The sequence below is a fragment of the Lygodium microphyllum genome, chromosome 11 (genome assembly GCF_053477565.2).
Source record: "Lygodium microphyllum isolate KBCC chromosome 11, Lygodium_microphyllum_v1.1.10, whole genome shotgun sequence".
Lineage (NCBI taxonomy): Eukaryota > Viridiplantae > Streptophyta > Polypodiopsida > Schizaeales > Lygodiaceae > Lygodium > Lygodium microphyllum.
This window is the reverse complement of record NC_141145.1, coordinates 69,260,701-69,277,816: the sequence shown is the minus strand read 5'-3', so window position 1 is coordinate 69,277,816 and position 17,116 is coordinate 69,260,701. Positions and strand designations below refer to the sequence as shown.

Genomic DNA, 17,116 nt, shown 5'->3' with positions numbered 1-17,116 from the left:
GATGATGACTAGTAGCATGACAAGGCTCATCATCCACTTGACCAAGGTATCTAGGATGGTCAAGGTGATCAATGTCCTTCCTGTGAAGATATGCTAGGGTTTGTATTGAGGAAACATAGTATGTACGACCAAGATTGAAATATAAAGACTTAGACAGAGACAAGCAAAACTCAAACCCTAAACTCAAAATGTAAAATGCAAAAACTTAAAACTCAAACACAGAGAGAAAAAACTCTGAAGTGAATGAATGTTGTAAATGAATATAAGAGTGTATAGAATGCCCAAGGGTAGAGCAATGCCGTGTTGGAGAGTGACGTCCACCGGAGGCGGATCCCGAGTGCTGTGACCAGCAGTCGGAGTGCGAGAAACACCAAATGCTGATTACCAATGTTAGGGAATTGAGGCTACAAGAGGAGAGGTGTTTTGCTGATATAGATGGTCTCTTGGATAGCAAAAACGTAGGTATTGCAGCAGTGGTCCGATGGGAGAGATTGTAACAGTCTATCGCCTGGCATTAGATGTTGAAAATGCAAGCTAATTAGGTGCTATGATGATGCAGTAGATGGAGACTTCCAAACAACAAGGCGATGGTTGAAAACATGCCTGGGTAGTGATGGGCTGCAGTTGATGATGGCTGGACAGTAGATGGTAGGTGGTTGATGGTTGAAATCTGCACAATAGAGTGAGAAACCTGCACCAAAGGATTAGGTTGAATGGTGGGCAGCCTGTCTATTTATAGATATTGAAGGTTGTCCCAAAACATTAAGGTTTTTGGGGGATCACTGAAACTCTCTCGAACCATGCATCCACTTTCATCCCTCAATTCACAGGTGATGAGATCATGAAGTACTATGCCCTCTCCTATCAAAGTGGCTATGTGTTATCGAGTATGACAAAAGCTCAAGAGAAGGTGGTTCCCCCTGACAGGGAAGTGGATGCTTCCAAAACACCTTCTTCTACATCTACTCCAAGACCTTCTCCTAGCCCATGCACTTGAATGGCCTCGGACTCCACTGCCACTGTTGGAAGCAAAAGGCAGTTTAGGCAAGCCTTACTACAAGAAGCTACGGGTAGTGTTTTCGATCCTTTGTCATTCCTCAAAGAGAGGCAAAGGAACGAGGAAATAGAGATTGCATGCACTATCATTGAGTGCAATATTCCATTCCACTTGCTTCAAGTGGATATTCAGAAGAGAATGGTCAAAGCTATTGCTGCGGTTGGTCCATGTGAGGGGTGGTATGGTGTTAGCTACAATGACATACGGACTAAGAAGCTAGATGAGAAGAGAGAGAATCAATAAATCTCTTTAGCCCGTGTGTGTCAAATGGGCAAAGTATGGTTGCTCCATACTTTGCAATGGATGGAGTGATCGGAAGAAATGAGGTATCATCAACATCCTTGTTTCTTTACCTCTTGGCACATTCTACTTGTAGATCTTAGCTATCTACTGCACCTACAGTGACATAGAGTTAAAGAAGCCCTTCAAGTTTCATTTTGCCGCCATGTGGTTGCTTTTAGAGCGACTATATGACATGCAAAACAAAATTCAACAAGCCATGGTCTTGGAGGAGTTCAAGGTATGGCTATAGGAGGAGCCACTTTGAAGCATGGAGAAGGGGAAAGCCATTTAGAGGCTTTGCTTTAGAGGCATTTTGGAATGATGCATGAGCGCTAGTCATCACTATTAACCCTTATATAGGATTCTACACATGACTAATATGGAGGGCGCCACCTTGGGGCTTCTCATGCAGTTCATAAGAGAGGCCATTGAGGAGATCAAGGCATGCAAAGTACTAGATGTGGAGGACACAAGGTAACTAGACTCGTTTTTGCATAAGTTATTAAGTTTAAAGTAAAGAGTTTAAATTTTCAAATTCGAATGACTAAATTAATTTTAATAAAATGTAGTATTGACATATTGAATGCCATGCCAAGGTGTGATAACATTCTTTACTTAGGGGAGAAAAGATGGAAGTGGATGAAAAGACCTATCCACCACGGATTGGCTGTTCTCTTATATCTTACTTCTAAAGCTCCACCCCTTTTCATGGATCAAGAGTTGGCAGCAGATAGAGATACCTACCTCCCGAAGTCATTGGATGAAGGCGAACATGCAACATTCTTACAAGAAATCATCAATTATAGTGACCAAAGAGGAACCGCTTTTTCCAGCACTCTATACTGGAAGAGAGTCTCTTTGGTTAAACCTATTTTTTGGCGGGAATCTTTTGGATATCAGGTATCCACTATCCAAAGATTGCCCTTAGAATACTTGCATAGGTAAGTTGCAAGTACCCACTTGCAAGTTGCCACCTAAAGCTGAATTGTCGTGTGATCATTGAATTTGAATTTTTTGTGTAATGTAGGATTGTTCGGTTGGTGCGTTAGATTCTCATGAGGATCCGAAACAAGTTGAACACACGACAGTTAGAGCGACTAATTTATTGTCACTCTAACTTGCATATGCTTGGAACTATGCATGAGATGCCCATGAATAGACATGTAAGTCAGAACTTAGAAGTAACAAGTTGTATTCCACTTATTATGCATTCTAAATAATGAGTTACATTTTAAATATGCAAATTAGCATTTTATTTCAATTAGGTGAATGTTGATGAGATCAAGTTAAGTGGGGCTACCTCGAAGAGTGTCAACAAGGAGTGAAATGAGGAGCATTAGGCCATCTTCAAGGATCTCTACATGGAGTTGAAGAAGATTGAGGGTCGAGTGTCATTCGTTGAGTTGTTGCTTGAGTTGTGAGCACTAAGACCGGCCCTACACTAGCCACATCCATCAGGACCTATATGAGGTGAGGCTTTGGGAGTTCCTCTATTTCACGTGCAATTGATGTAGAGGATGCTCCAATTAGGGAGCTTGAGTATGATGATGATGATGGGAATGTTGTAAGTGATGGCAACTTTGATGAGCCATTTGAGGCCTCTTCTTGTGAGGAGAGGACTGTTCTCCACCTTTCGATGTGTTTGAGCCTAATGATGGGTTGTCCTTATGAGCTTAGACATTTTATACTAAATCCATTTGCCATTATACATCTTGAGTCCTTTCATGAGCATTTGGCATTGATGTATCTTTTTGGAGCACTCAATACATGACTCTAGTTTCAACTCTTTAGACCTATATGGCCTTGCAATTGTTTTTTAAACTCTAGTCTCTAATTCATGAAACTTTGTGATGATAGATCTTGCCCAATCACCTCCTTCATCTCTTTGTACTTTGTTTCGTTTTGCGAAATAGGGTCGCAAAACAAAAAAGTTCTTTAAAGTCTTTCTTTTATAAAAAAAACATGTGGGCTATTTTTCTATTACAATCCACATGTTTTCTATGTCCTCCTCCTTGCACGCCCCATCACTACCGCCTCCATCTCCACCTCATCTCTTCCTCTTCTACCTTCACCTCTTTTCACACACTGCTCCACCTTGGGTCTCTAGGTCAAGTGAAAATGTGTCCCCATAAGGTTCTCACTCATGAACGTTAGTTTCTACTTTCACTTTACATTATGTATTATATGTGTGTTGCAGCCTATGCGTTTTGATTTGTGAGTCATGAATGCTAATTTCTAAATCAGTAAGGGAAATGGGTGTTTTGATTTTAGGTTTTGGACTTTAGACCCTATGATCTAGCTGAGTGAATATTTTCATTTTATGGATCTATTTTCTTCCTCTAATAATTCTATATATGGATCTATTTTTCTTCTAATATTACTAATATATAGTGACTTTGATTATTATAAATAATTTTTTCAAAACCTTGAAGCTTTAAGGTAGCTAAGGAAACGAAGCGTGAAATGAAACCTTGAAGCCTTGAAACAAGAAATAGGACGATGTTAGAGATTATTCATCCCTTTGACTAGCATTTCTCAGATTACCCTTGGTGTAGTCAGTTCTCTCGGAGGGCATTATTTCATTATTCTTGTAAGTCATTGGGCATTTTCAGTAGACATAGTGTATGGGCAATTTGTCAGGCAAGCGATGATGCCATGTGGCAGTTGGAGGATTGATTATTGATTATTTTATTCCTTTGTGCAGTAGTCGGCTGGTTTTGATCAGGTCAACCAGTTTTTTGCTGGCCGACAATAGTATTTTATTGCATTCTTTTCTCCTATTTAGGGCCAACTGGCAGCTTGCCCTACTCACTTGTTTTCCAGATGCTGGGGGGAGAGATCCGGCTTAAGGAGATACATCTACGGCCCTTGTATATCTGCCCTCTTCATTTCAGCATTCATTAATTGTAGATTTCTAGGTTCTTGTGTCTCTTTTCTCTCTCCCTTTCTCTTGTGTTCATTTTCTTTCAGTCTTCTCTATATGCTTCCGTATTTGCTACACTCTGATATGTTATTGGGGTAGCATAGAAGGGCTGATTGATCATGGGCAGACTTGATCCGGAGGATTCTTTGCGACAAAAGTTTGAGTTTTCAATGTTTGGAGGTTGTGGTGAGAAGGTTGTGTGCAGAGAAGAAGTGAAGTTGCTGTTTTTTGCAGATCCTTGCTGGTCGTGGAGGAGGAAAGGTTGCGTTACAATGTCGATTGAAATTGACATGGAGTTTTAGGCTATTATGGACCGCAAGGTCCCCATGTTGCTAACTCTTCCTTCAGATCAAAAGCTTGATGGGGAGAATTACCGCATCTGGCGTGTCATGATGCTTGCCATCTTGGAGTCTTATGATTTGGCAGAGCTTGTGATCGAGGCTATAGACCGTCCTATAGCTCTTGATGCCTCCAAGCTTTCTTGAGATGAGAAAGTTGAGTTGATGAAGGTATAGGCGCATTGGGACAAATTGAATACTCGTATTTTTTTTTTCCTCTTTCTCTCTTGTACTCCAGTCATCATTGCTCACATTGAGTACTTGATTGTGGCTTGGGACATATGGCTGGAGCTTGATTAGATGTACAATCGGATGACCGTGATAAAGCGGGTGTCGCTGGAGGTTTAGATGAGGACTTTGAGTCCTAACAAGTCTTCTTCTCTACGGGAGCATGTTAATAAGCTTCGGCAATTGGAGCTACAGGTTCAAAACGTAGGGAAGGTGATTACCTCGAAGGACATGGCAATAAATCTTTTTTCTCAGTTACCGCCCTGATTAACTGTATTTTACTTCGCCTCAATTGCTTTAGGGTGGATAGAGACTCTTCGTTGGAAGAGTTGGTTCCTATGGTTTTGGACTAGGAGGAGCAATTGAAAGGACAAAATGCTTCCAAATTGAGACATTGACAGATCAATCCTCTCAAAAGAAGGGGAAGGACCAAAAAGAGGAGGACAAATTAAAGGATAAAGAGAAGGATTTCCTTGGTCACATTTGTGGCAAGTTAGGTCACTAGAGGAAGAATTGCCCCAACAAGGAGAAGTCTTCAAAGGATTAAGGAGTAGTGGCTACTTTCTCATCCATTGCCTTCCTCCACCTAGAGGTGATTGAGACATCGACCCCTAGGGCTTTTGATGTTGTGTTGATAGCTCCACACCCTTGTGAGTGGATTGTTGGCAGTGGTTCCTCTCAGCACGTGACTCCTTCTGTAGCAGGTGCTGCACATTTTCAGCCTTCGTATGGACATATTCTCATCGGCTATAGCTCTTCTATCCCTATTCAAGGGAGGGGTAATATGTAGCTTATTCCAGATGTGTAGGGTAGTGCTTATACTTTAGAGGTGCTTTATGTGCCATACTTGGGTTACCATTTGCTTTTGGCACACAAGATTTGTACCCTTGGCCTCTTGGTTGAGTTTGACGAGGTTTCCTTTCGGATTCTTGATCATGGATTGAGACATGTGCTTACTTCCGGTTATGAGGAGAATATGTGCTTACTTGCGGCTATGCTGTCTCCTTTTGCCTTGACGTCTCTTCTTCTTACCTCTTAGACACAGTCCGAGCTTTGGCATGCTCGGTTTGGTAACCTAAATTATGATTATCTTTGGAAGGCTTCTAGGGGATAGCTTGTTCGGGACATTGTGGTGAGCTAGCAACCGTGTGTATCTTGCACTCGTGGGAAATAACATTGTGATGCCATTTCCACCAAGGCTTTGAGGCGGTCTTTAGCACCCTTGGAGCTTGTATCTATAGATCCGTGCAACCTCTCTTCTTCTTACCTCTTAGACACAGTCCGAGCTTTGGTATACTCGGTTTGGCCACCTAAATTATGATTACCTTCGGAAGGCTTCTAGGGGACAGCTTGTTCGGGATATTGTGGTGAGTTGGCAGCCGTGTGTATCTTGCATTCGTGGGAAACAACATCGTGATGCCATTTCCACCAAGGCTTCAAGGTGGTCTTTAGCACCCTTGGAGTTTGTATCTGCATATCTGTGTGATCTCTCTTTTTCTTACCTTTTAGACACAGTCCGAGCTTTGACATGCTTGGTTTGGCCACCTAAATTATGATTACCTTCGGAAGGCTTCTAGGGGACAGCTTGTTCGGGACATTGTGGTAAGCCAGTAGCCGTGTGTATCTTGCATTCATGGGAAACAACATCGTGATGCCATTTTCACCAAGGCTTTGAGGCGGTCTTTAGCACCCTTGGAGCTTGTATCTACATATTTGTGTGCACCTATGAGGACGGAGTCTTGTAAGGGAAGCTTGTATTTCATGTTGATTGTGGAAGATTTAGCAAGATGAAATGGGCATATTTTTTGCAGTTGAAATCCGCTTTCTCCCACTTCAAGGATTGGTTACTCTTTGAGGAGAACCGATTAGCCTGGAAACTGAAGACATTACGATCGGATAAGGGAGAAGAATTTGTTTCTAATAAGCTTGCTAGGTTTTGTGTAGATCATGGTATCTACCAAGAGTTTGCGAACACAAATATGCCTCAAGAGAATGACATATTGGAGTGGAAGAATCGAAGTGTGATTGAGATGGCTCGCACCATGATGGAGCATAGACAGACACCTCAATGTCTTTGGGTTGAGGTTGTGGCTACTACAATCTACATCCCTAATCGATCCTCCACTTCAGCCGTTGTTGGTATGATACCCTTTTAGGTGTATTTTGGGTCTAAGCTTGATGTTTCTCATTTCAGGGTTTTTGGGTGTGATGCCTATATCCACATTCCGAAGACACAATGTGATAAATTTGAAGTAGCTTCCGAAGACAGGTGTTTGTGGGCTACAACTCATCCTAGGGTTATTGTTTGTACGATCCCATTAAGCAGGATGTCTACATGAGTCGAGTTGTTTGGTTCATGGAAGTTCCAGCCTTAGAGGGGAATGAGGAGCACCTCGTGCTTGGAGATCCATGAGATAGTTGGGTGCCAATGACAATACCCTTGGAGCCTATGCCTCGTGGAGATGCTTCATATTCGGATGAGGATTTTACTTCACCATCGGCTTCCACCGCGGAGCCAGTGGCGGTGGATGTTTCAAAGACTTTTGTAGATGGTGCCGGCCAAGGAGAGATTCGGCCTCCTTCTGTAGATGGTGCCTGCCAAGGAGAGATCCGGCCTCCTTCTCATTGGGCATGAGACACACTGTGATTTAGGGATTGAGGGAGTCCTTGAGGAGTGGTAGTCCCAAGATTGTCCGTGTTGGTCTCAGAAGAACTAGATACATGCTAGTGAGCTTGTTTGTACTAACTATTGTTTGATGATTTGTGCCCTATAGGATAGGGAGCCCACCTTCATAAAGGAGGCTTTGCAGTCATAGCATTGGAAGAAGGCTATGGAGCAGGAATTGGATGCTATTGAGCAGAATGGCACTTGGGATCTTGTGCCTCGGCTCGTTCATAGGAAGGTGATTGGTGTTAAATGGGTATTCAAGACCAAATATCATAGTGATGGTACTTTGGATAAGCACAAGATGCGGCTTGTTGCGAAGGGCTTCGCATAGTGGTCAGGGGTGGATTTCCATGACACCTTTGCACTTACAGCTTGGATGGCTACTGTTAGAGTCGTTCTTGCCTTAGCTAGCCATAAGAGATAGCCGGTTTATTAGCTTGAGGTGAAGTTTGCCTTCCTAAATAGCGATTTGAAGGAGGAGATCTATGTTGAGGAGCCTCTTGGATTTTCCTCAAATGGCAAGGTGTGTAGGTTGAAGAAGGCCCTATACAGCCTTAAACATACTCCCCGTGCTTAGAATGAGAAGATAGACTCGTTCCTCCAAGGGAAGTTGGGATATCGACGTTCCTCTTTCGATCCCCAGTTGTATGTCCATATCTCAGTCGGAGGGCACACGTTGTTTGTGCTTTATGTGGATGATCTTATTTTAATAGGTGCCTATGTTGAGAAGGTCAAGAAGACTAAGTCGGCACTGCATGAGGTGTTTGAGATGACGGATATGGGCCTTCTTCATTTCTTTTTAGGCCATGAGATTTACCAGACTCTGGGGGGATTTTCATCTCCTAGTAGCAATACGTGTAAGAGCTTTTAGCCATGTTTGAGATGGAGGGGTGTAAGGCCATTTCTACTTCTATGGATCCGAGCTGGAAGGCTACAACCCATGCAGATTCTCTGATAGTGAATGCTATCCACTACAGGTAGTTGATTGGGTCCTTGATTTGGCTTTTTAATACTTGGGTTGATTTGTGCTTGCTTGTAGGTCTACTGGCCGGGTTCATGAGTGAACCCAAGATGGTACATTGGCAGGCTGCTATGAGGATTTTGCGATTTTTGAGGGGGATCCCTGATCTTGGTATTCATTATCTAGTAGGTACTCAAGATTCCCCTTTGGTTCTTATAAGTTGGACAGATTCAAATTGGGTCCGAGATGTTGACCACTAGAGGTCAATGACAAGATATTGTTTTACTTTGGGTGTAGGTGTTATCTCGTGGAGTAGTAAGGAGTAACCAGCTGTTGCCCTTTCTTCTGCAGAGGCCGAGTATAGAGTGGTGTCTTCTACCACCTGTGAGATGGTATGGCTTTGGAGGTTACTAGGGGAGCTTGGCTGTCCTTAGTGAGGTCCTACGATCCTTCATCGCGACAATGAGTTGCATTTCTTTGGCATGGAACCTACTGTTTCATGCTAGGTCAAATCACATTGAGATTTAGTACCATTTCATTTGGGAGAAGATCTTGGATGAGACCATTGATGTAATTTATTGCAAGGTGGAGGATAATTTTGTAGATTTGTTTATGAAGATGCTTCCTCAGCTTCTTCTACGATAGCAGTCAAGAGCCTTGAGCCTTATGCTGCGTCCAAGATCTGAGAGGGGGTATTAGAGATTATTCATCCCCTAGACTAGCATTTCTTAGTTTACCCTTGGTGTAGTCAGTTCTCTCGGAGGTACTTTGGGAGGGTATTATTCTTGTGAGTTAGTGGGCATTTTCAGCAGACACATTATACGGGCAGCTTGCCAAGCAGGCAATGATGCCACATGGCAGTTGGAGGATTGAATGCTGATTATTTTACTCCTTTGTGCAGTAGTTGGCTGGTTTTGATCAGGTCGGCCAGTTTTTTGCTGGTCGACTGTAGTATTTTATTGCATTCTTGCCTCCATTTAGGCCAAGTTGGCAGCTTGCCCTACTCACTTGTTTTCCAAGTGCTGGTTGGAGAGATACAGCTGGAGGAGATACGTCTATAGCCCTTGTGAAGATCCAATTGCTAGGGCTAGGGCTTGCATTGAGGAAACAACATGTATGACCAAAACTAAAACACAAAGACTCAAAGAGAGACAAGCAAAACTCAAACCCTAAGCGCAAAACACAAAACGAAAAACACAATCTAAAGGGTCATCAAACTCCCAAAGCTCATATGTCCATAATGACATGCCAAAGCTCCGTATTCTGCATAGCAGGCATGAGAGGAGTGACTTCCAAAGCATCATGAGATTGTCGGTCATAAGTGCATAACAAGAATAGACCCTTGTATAGGGTGCCAGATAGCTTGAGTGAAAGCTTGCTTGGAAGTGAGCTATGGCGGAGAGCAAGAGCAAGAAGAGAGAGAGACACACAAATGGGAACTCCAACAATCACAATGTGTGACCGGGCCTTTCTTTATTCAAACTGTCACTAAAATAATAAAGAATAAAGTGACGGTGACGGGCTCCCGCCACCTGCAGTGTGCAGTGGCGAGTACTGTCAGTGTAGTAATATATGGGCAGCTAGGCAGAGGTGCCTTTGCTCCCAACAACCTCCCACTTAACGGTGAATCTGCCCCAGTGAGGAGTGAAAAGAAAAAGAAAAGACAGTACAATGTACACATGTACAACAGGATAAGGAAAAACGTCATCTCATCCAACGCCTATCAATCTCTTGAGGAAGTCAAAGCTCTCAGTAGTGAGGCTTTTCGTGAGCAGATCTGTAGGATTTTCGATAGTGGAGATCTTGACAAGGTCAACAAACTTGTCCTCCACGACCCTAGGTATGAAGTGATACCTCAGCTCAATGTGTTTCGTCTTCACATGAAAGACCGGAGTCTTGGCTAGCTGAACAGCACTCATAGAATCCGAATGCAGCATAGGTATTGCATCAATCCCAAGGTCATGAACCAAACGGCCTAACCATATGGCCTCCTTGCAAGCCTTCAGCATAGGTGAATACATAGCGAGAAGTGAACTTCCTACTATTTGCATGTCTTGCATAATTAGAGTTTGTGTACCCCACAACTCCTATATCCTGGCTGCCATAGCAAATACACATATGTGCTATGCTCTTGAGATATCTCATGATACTCTTCACGGCATCCCAATGCTTCTTGCCAGGTGTAGCCATATAGCGTGCCACAACACCAATTGCAAAGGCAATATCTCGATGAGTGGCTATCATGGCATACATCAAACAGCCCACGGCTGATGCATAAGGGATCTTGGCTATCTTGGCCCTCTGCTCATCTGTCTGCGGATAGTCAGCCTGTGAAACCTTCACATAAAAAGGTAATAGATAATCAATAGGCTTCACGTCCTGCATGCGGAAACGTTCGACTTTATGAATGTACTCCCTCTGTGAGAGGTAGAGTAGTCTCTCATGCCTGTTGCACTTAATACGCATACCAAGAATGTGAGGCCTGTCCCAAATCCTTCGTCTCAAAGCTCTTCTTCATCTGAGATTTAAGAGCATCCAGCTCATCATGAGTTGTTCCTGCTATCAGCATATCATCCACATAAAGTATCAAAATAAGCAATGAGCCATTACGGGCTTTCTTCGTGTAAAGACACGGATCCATAGCACTTCTACTGTAGCCCTGTGACTGTATTAAGGTATTAAACTTATGATACCAGTCCTTAGGTGCTTGTTTCAAGCCATAAAGACTTTTCTTCAATTTATACACTAGGTGCTCCCTGCTAGGTTCTGCAAAGCCCTTAGACTGCTCCATGTATATCTCATCATGTAAATCCCCATGCAAGAATGCGGTCTTGACATCCATTTGATACATGTCTATATCAAGCTACGCGACTAAGGCCAAAACCAAGCTTAGGGTGGTCATCTTGACCACAAGAGAAAAGACTTCATCAAAGTCAATTCCATGCTCTTGTTTGAAACCCTTAGTGACAAGTCTTGCCTTATAATCTGACTTGGGGTTTCCTGGGGTACATTTCAGCTTGTACACCACACCCATTTGCATGGCAAAGCCTTCTTGCCCTGAGGCAAGGCAACCAAATCCCAAGTCATATTCTTATGCAGAGAGTCTATCTCAGACTGCATAGCCCTCTCCCAAGAGTGACTGTTACCCTTGCGCATAGCCTCATCATAGGTGAGAGTCTCTCCTGCATCTGTAACTAAGACATAATGCATCGAGAGCTCAAATCTATCAGGTGGACGTGTAGCTCTAGTAGATCGTCTCACCGCAGGCTCTACTACATGTGCAACATTCTATTCAATACCCTGGCTATGTGTACCAACTGCTGCTGTAGGCTATCCAACTGGCTGTGCAGGAGCACGTGGCTTCTCTTGGAATATAACCTTGCGTATCTCTACTACCTTCTCAGGCTGCCTATGCATCTTGTCTTCATGGAAGACTGCATCATGGCTGTGGATGACTTTCCGCGCTTGCGGATCCCAGAGGCGGTAATCCATCTCGCATGCATCTCCATAGCCAAGAAAAATGCATTTGGCACTCTTAGGATCCAACTTAGTATGCTTATCTTTGGCCACATGGCAGAATGTCTCACATTCAAAGACATGTAGCTGCGCATAAGACGGAGGTTTTCCAATCCATACCTCCTCTGCAACTTGAAAATCCAAACTACTAGAAGGTGATCTATTTATGACATGCACAGCTGTACTGATTGCCTCAGCCCAAAAGCTCTGTGGTAAGCCTGTATGGCTAAGCATACTACGTATATGCTCTTGGATGGTTCTATTCGTCGGCTTAGCCAAACCATTTTGGGGTGGGTTATAGGGGGCGGTCAACTGACGCTTAGTATCCCTCTCGTCACATATCTGCTCAAAAGCACGTGACACATATTCTCCCCCATTGTCAGTTCTAAGGCATTTCAGCCTATGCCCAGTCTGGTTCTCAACCAATGTAAGCCACCTCTGAAACAAAGATAAGACATTTGACTTAAGCTTAATGGGGTAAGCTTAGAATTTACGTGAAAAATCGTCAATGAACGTCACAAAATACTTTGCACCACCCATAGACTGACAGGGCATGGGCCCACAGACATCCGAATGTACCAATGCCAGGGGCTCACTCATGCGTGTCCTACCAGACTTATGCGTATTCCTAGTTTGTCTGCCATAAAGACAATGCTCACATGAATCAAAACATACATAGTTAAGGGGCAATAAGTACTGCAAACTAGAAAGTATTTTCATTCCTTTTAAGGACATATGGCCCAAACAAGCATGCCAAAGAGATGCATGTGGAATGGAACTGACTGACAGAACATGGTCAACACAGGACCCATCAACTATAAGAGGATAGAGGCTGCCAGCCTTGGTACGTCTAGCAAGCACCAGTCTGCCACGGGTGATCTTCCAGGCAGAATCTCCAAATGAAACATGAAACGCAACATCATCAAGTTGCCCTGCAGACATAAGATTACGTGTAACAGTAGGTACATGACGTACATCCTGTAACAGAAAAGTATTGTTAGTAGAGAACTATAGTCGTACATCCCCAATGCCAACAATAGCAAGTGACCTGTCATCACCCAAGCGAACTGAACCAGAGAGAGTGCGGTAGGAGTGAAATCACGCACGGCATGGTGTAACATGAAATGAAGCACCATAATCCAAAAGCCAGCATTGCGCATACATAGAGTGAACCTTGGCCAACGACGTAGCATCACAAGAACTAGCTGCAAGTATGTACTCCCCATTGGAGTCATCAGTCTGCATGACATTTATCTCCTCGATTTTCACATTGGATTTCGCAGGCATAATGTTGCGATCTGAGGACTTTTCTTGTACTTTGTCTTTTCCCTTCTCTTTGCGTTTCTTATTGCGCAACTCATGACACTGTGGACGTATATGACCCTTCTTGCCACAATGATGACATGTCACATTAGCATTTCTCCCATGAGACTTGCTGTGCGACTTACCATGCGACTTAGACCTAGACTTCTTCGAGACTTTGCTACGGCTATTGCCACGGTCATTCTTTTTAGTACCATATCTGCCTCTAATAGTCAAAGCATGCGATATACGAGAGGCATTCAAGTTCTTACGGTTAATCTCTTCCTGCAGAAGAGCACTCTCTATATCAGGAAAGTTCAAAATAGTAGTAGGAGCATATAAGACAATGCAGAATCTATCCCATGACTCACTCAGAGTCCCAAGCAAAAACAACTGAGTAACCTCATCATTAAAGGTAATACCTTGCGAAGTCAAGTTTTGGAGAATAGCATGGAACTCCCTTAAATGAGCAGACATTGTCGTATTCTTCTTCATGCGCAGGTCCATAAGCTGCTTCGGCCAATACATTTGACTTGTTGGACTTTTCTTGTCATAGAGGTTCTTAATTTTATTCCAAAGCTGCCAAGCACTCTGTGCTTCCTCAACTACATTGTAATGCACTTGTTCAGTGCGAGACAAGATGAGGGTGGACTTGCATAAGTGATCAAGCTCATCCCATTCGTCATCAGTCAGTTTCAGGCTGCTCGCTATGCATCCTTAGAGGCTTGATCTGAGATTTCTGCACCAATACCTTCCAAACTTGGCTCTTTCAATAGGCATAATTCGTACCATCAAGCTTAGTGATATTGAAGATAGCGGTGTCAGTGGAAGAAGATGCCATATTGCAGTCCAAAATGGTGTAGACAGTTCAAAATTGCTAGCCAAAATACCACCAAAACCAAGGCAAAATGACCACAAACTCATAGCTAATGATGCTGCCCACCAAGTACCATCAAAAGTACATAAAATCAGGATGATTCAACATGAAAATTCCACGTCAGTCCATGTATAATTGCTTGCTGTAATAAATTACAGCTAGGTACAATGAAAGCAAACTGTAGGCAAAATAAATGCACCAAGGCAGCCACTGACTGTCAAAGCATAACAAGCATCAAGCGGGCATAAATCAGCATGTGATAGTCATACGGATATCAAGCAAACACCCAAGTATGTCAAACGTATCCGTCAGTAAGCCGGCACATCCCCTATGTAATAGGGCAAAGTGTACACAACACTGGCAAAGACTTGACACAAGGAGGTGTATGCTTAGGGAGTGCAAGTACATGTATGTAGACCACGGCATATCAACCATGCAACATCCAAGTGAAGAAGATCCCAGTCTCAGAAGACTCAAGGATCAATAGCATAAACCACTTGCTTAATGTTTGTCAAGCATCCAAAGATGCTCCCATTGGCACAAAAGCAGTATGGATCAAGCCAAGAAGCTCAAGAAAGGCATATGATAGCACCAGTGACGGAAGGTCCAAGACCAAGCATCAATAAGACATCATGAGTATATAGGCTTTGTAGCCTCCAATTACAGCATCCATAGATATCAACTGTATCCCAAATACAACTTTGGCAAGCCAAGAAAATGTCCCAAGTAAGTTCCAGGAATCCAAATGCAAGCCAAGACAAGGCTAGTAGCAACGGCTCCAAACAATGTAACTAGCATGTAGTAGTGACATAGGCCAAGCATGTCAAGACTAGTCATACATAGGTAACATACATGTCATATGTACATCCAAGACGGTGCATCAAATGCATTCCAAAGCCGAGCTCAAGCTCAAACGAAGATCTGGAACCAAAGACAAGCTCGATGTTGTATCCCGAAGGTCAATACTTCATTGCATATCCCAAAGACATAGCTTGAAACCAATAGGCATAACGAAAGGCATGTAAGATAGCTTCAGCCCACTCTATTACAGCAAAGATTTACTGTTAAAACTGAGTATTTTCAGCAAACAAATCAGGCCAAAATGATGGCATAACATGTGCCTTGCATGCCCCAAACAATCAGGCATCAATAGGTACCAAACCGGTTAAGTAGAAGTGCCCAAACAAGTATAGCATTAGATGCCAATGTTACTTCTGCATAACATGACTGTAGGACTAATGTAAACAATCCTAGGAATGTAGCGATTAGACCCAAATCCAATGCCAATGATCAAGGAGGCTTCAACACATGTTAGAGACCATAGCCAAGTGCATTGCCAAGCCTAAAGAAGCATGACATAGCCATCACTAAGGAGTAGGTGTGCTGCTGTGTTATGCTGTCCAAGAATCAGCTAGAAATGGCGCAAATTTGCTGATGTGTTCTTCTGCTGCTGTACATCCACGTGGCCTCAATGGCAATGATTAGAGGCTCTAGGGGGTGCCCAAGGAGACACACAACAAGCCTCAAGTGCCCAAATGCAAGGGGAAGCAAGATATAAGCTCCAAGGGTTCGAGCTATGACTGCCTTGATTGACTGCAATCTGAGAACTGAATAAAAGCACTGAAAGAATACTTCAATACCTCTGTAACAATGCCCTAAGGGTGCCTTAATAGGCCCGGAAGGTGCTCGGGAAGCCGGGGAGTGACGAAAGCTCGGGAAGGTCGGCTATGGCTGCCGGGAAGGAGATCTACTGCTGTAGGTATTTGAATAGAAGTTGAGAATGCCATGAACCAAGCTCGGAAAGTCGGGAAGCCAAGCTTTGATACCAGTTGAAAGGTGAGAAGGATTGAAGCTTGCTTGGAAGTGAGCTATGGTGGAGAGCAAAAGTAAGAAGAGAGAGAAACACAAATGGGAACTCCAACAACCACAATGTGTGACCGGGCTTTCCTTTATTCAAACTGTCACTAAAAGAATAAATAATAAAGTGACGGTGACGGGCGCCCGTCACTTGCAGTGTGCATGTGGCGGGTACTACCAGTGTAGTAATACACGGGCGGCTAGGCAGAGGTGCCTTTACCCCCAACATTGAGTGCATAGGCCATCTCTCTATCTCTGACAATACATTTGTCATCTTCAAAGATAATTGAAAGCCATGCTTATTGAAGGTAGAAATAGACAAGTTCTTTGTAATGCTAGGTGCAAATAATACATCTAGAAGCATGAAGTTTGAATGATTTGCAACAATAATTGTGACTGTCTCCCAATGCGACAAACATCATAATTGTTGCTATTCACACATGTGACACACTTCCTAGCAGGGGCCGAATGCAAAGAAGTAAATAAGCACTTCTTGGAAGTGATGTGCTTTGAAGATCCACTGTTAAAATACCATGTTTGCTATGTTTCAGCAACACTAAATGTTGAAACAGCCATAGAAGAATCATAACTGCATGTGAGAAATGCATAATCCTCCTCTACCAAGTTGGCTAAAGCATCACCATTTACTGATTTGTTGGCTGATGCTTCTTGGACAGCCAAACTAGAGTCTTTCTTCTTCTCCTTGGCCAATCTCTTTCAGCACTCATCAATATAGTGGCTGAGCTTATTGCACTAACGACATTTTTCCTTCTTTTTAGAGTTATTTGAGTATTGGACAGCCTTGTTTGATGGTTGTATAGCATCACTCTTTTGATGATTTTGTGCATTTTGTCTAGCTTTACCCTTGCCTTTAAACTTCAAAAGCATAGCCATATCACTTGAACGCAAAGCAACATTCTTTCAAGTTTGTTTCTCTTGTAGCGAGAGGCCTTTCAACTCCACAAATGTAAGGGGTTGTTGGCCGCTCCCCACCCCCCCCAAAATGACAACATCAAAGAGGTGTGAAGACCAAGGTATGACTCTCGAAGACATTCTAGTGTGATGTTTACCAATTCAACATCCTGAATAATCTCATCAACATTGAGC

General features: G+C 43.2%; 1 protein-coding gene across 4 annotated transcripts in view; it reads left to right on the top strand.

Annotated features, from left to right (window-relative positions):
- LOC148028923 (putative methyltransferase PMT12) overlaps positions 1-17,116 on the top strand; it is a 96,253-nt gene that overhangs the window by 18,732 nt on the left and 60,405 nt on the right. The window lies entirely within an intron of this gene.